We start from the raw sequence: 2,907 nt of genomic DNA, 5'->3' as shown, positions 1-2,907 counted from the left end.
ACAGGACCTAACCTAACTTGGTTGATCACATCAAAACAATCACGGGGTCCAACAATCTCCCCCTTTTTGATGTACATCAACCCAAGTTCAAGTTAGGGTAAAACAAACAAGTAATAATTTAAAGAAATGATTAAACTACTAGTTTAAGCATAAATTTGTAATTAAAATAAATTACAACATAAAATTTAGTTCTACCAATTTTTGAAAAGAATATCATTTTACAAAAATTCAAACGGAATGTGAAAATTTTTCTAAGTAAAACTTAGGTAAGATAATTTTCTGAAAAAATTCTAATTTTAGAAGAAATTTTAACTTAGGTAAAAAAATATTATTTGAGAATTTTCCTAAGTAAAATAAATTTATGCAAGAAATATTTTTCTAAGTTTAAAAATATTTTTGATGAATTAAAAAAATGTTTTTTTAAAAAACTTTCTAAAGCATTATTTAATTCTAATTTTAATGCTTTTCCAGAAAGTTAATTAAACATTTTATTTCAATATTTTGGCTTCCAGGTCGTGGCGAGGCACTAGGCCTTCTTGGTTATTGGAGCATCCACCACTTCCTTAGACAAAACCTCATAAAGAAATTATTGTTTAATTTTCTCGCTATAAGCTCTAACTTAAAAAAAAATTTAATCTAGTAAGGATTTTGGAATCCAGTAAAGGTTCGTTCCTGCTGGATTAACCAAAAACTTAGGAGGTACATAGTTTCTAGGAACTTTTCTAAGTTGTCCCTGATGTTTTCTAATATACCAATTTAATTTTCCATAAGTTCTACGTTTTGATTTTGAAAATTTATTTAAGCATGTATGATTATTCTTCAATTTTTTAATTTCAATTTTTAATTTTAATTTTCTAATTTTAAATTATCATACATTTTTAGGGGACATGCTTTTGTTAATTTCAATTTCAATTCAACATTTTCTTTTTCTAATTTTGCTAGATCTTTCGTAAGTACTTTGATAAATTGAAAAGATTGAGTAGGGGTTAGAGCACGTACCTTACTTACCTCACTTGGTGATGCTCCCCCTTCATCACAATTTTCTTTTTCTGATGATCCTCCCCCTTCATCTATGCTCATCTCTGAGCTGGTTTCTTCAAAAAGGTGGTTGGCCATCAGTGCTACTCCTGAGAAGGCTTCGACTTCAGATTCCGAGGATGAAGATTCATCCCATGTAGCCTTCAAACTCTTGCGTTTAGAGGGCGTCGATCTACGAGACTTTTTCTTGTCATTTTTCTTTAATTTGGGGTAGTCATCCTTGATGTGCCCTTCCTCGTTGCAGTTGTAGCATCGGACCGTCCTTTTGTTGCGTTGACTCTTCCTTGACTACGATCGAAATTTATTAGTTTTAAGAAATTTACTGAAACGTCTTACCAGTAGCGCCGCCTCAGTTTCGTCAATCGACGCTTCGGAGTCAGGATCGTCCTCTTCGGCTTGTAGGGCAATGTTGAGGTTCAACTTCTCTACTTGTTTAGGCTCTGCAAGTCGAGACTCGTGAAGTTCGAAATTAGAAAATAAACTTTCTAAACTACTTACCTCAAAGTCCTTAGAGATGTAGTAAGCATCTACTAAGGACGCCCACTCTGGAGTTCTAGGGAAAGCGTTGAGCGCATACCGGATAGAGTCTCGGTTCGTTACCGATTCACCGAGATTTGTCAGTTGCGTTACTAGCTCCTTGATTCTTGCTTGGAGTTGCGCTACCTTCTCACCGGTGTTCATCCGGAGATTCATCAACTGAGTCCGGAGGATGTCCCGCCTTGCTAATTTCGCTTCTGAGGTGTGTTCGTTGAGCTCCAAGAATTTATCCCAGAGGTCTTTAGCAGAGTCGTAGCTTCCATCCGATCCGACTTACCTCTTGGGGCGGAAGAACGCTGAGCAAGTGAAATTCCACCTTTCCGTTAGCCACGAAATCGGCTTGATCCTTCTTCGTCCAGTTGTATTCTTCTTTGTCTTTTGGCGCTGCATATCCATATTTCATTATTAAAAGTATATCAAATTCAGTCTTAAAGAATACCTCCATTCGGTGTTTCCACGTAGTGAAGTCTCCGTCGAACTTCGGGGGATAAATGTTTGCGCCGGCCATCGTCTTGATCTTTGTGCTTCAGTCGGCGGTTAGTCCTTTTAAGGCTGTCGGGCTCTGATACCAGTTGTTGGTGCAGCGGGACCGGCAAGAGGGGGGTGAATTGCTTGCACGATAAAAGAGTATACCCTCCTCAAGACTTTCATCTCAAAAGATGCAACAGTAATAAGGTAAACTAAAAGAAAAAGACTCAGCAATTTACTTGGTTACAACCAAGAAGGTTGTTAATCCAAGGCAGTAGAAAAAAGCTCTGAAAGATCTCCTTCTCTGAAGGCGGAGAAGCCTTTTACACACTAGAAGCTCAGAACTATTGCTAGAAATGAATATAGAGTTGAATACTTGATTGATATTACATTCCTAGGTCCAGTGGTCCTTTTAAAGCCCCTGAAAAGTCTATCCCATAGGTCGAAGGTGCCTCCAACTGAGGTCCAAGGTGCCTCAACTCAGGTGAATGGATAGAACTCTATCCGGTCGACAACGATCATTTTGACTAGGGTCGAGGTGCCTCAAATAAGCATGAAGGTGCCTCCAAGGTGGAGGCGCCTCCAATACTCGATGAGGGCGCCTTGAGCTTCATTTCCAGCTTGCTTTCTCCTTTGTTTTGACTTCCGAAGCTTCACGCGTTTGGGTGATTCCGGCCAACCGAAATAGGGCTCACCTGAACCTAATTTTTAGCCTTCTCCTCGAGTAGTCTTCCGTCCCGGCTTTACGTCCCTCGAATGTCACACACATTCTTCTCACCCACTGATGTATTCTTCCGTAGCTCTCTCGTATCTTCGGACGCACCGAGCCCATCGGCTCCCTTCTCGTGCCGTCCTTCTCGTTAG

This window comes from Zingiber officinale, chromosome 10B (genome assembly GCF_018446385.1).
Source record: "Zingiber officinale cultivar Zhangliang chromosome 10B, Zo_v1.1, whole genome shotgun sequence".
In the NCBI taxonomy this organism is placed as follows: Eukaryota; Viridiplantae; Streptophyta; class Magnoliopsida; order Zingiberales; family Zingiberaceae; genus Zingiber; species Zingiber officinale.
Note: the sequence above shows the minus strand (reverse complement) of the source record.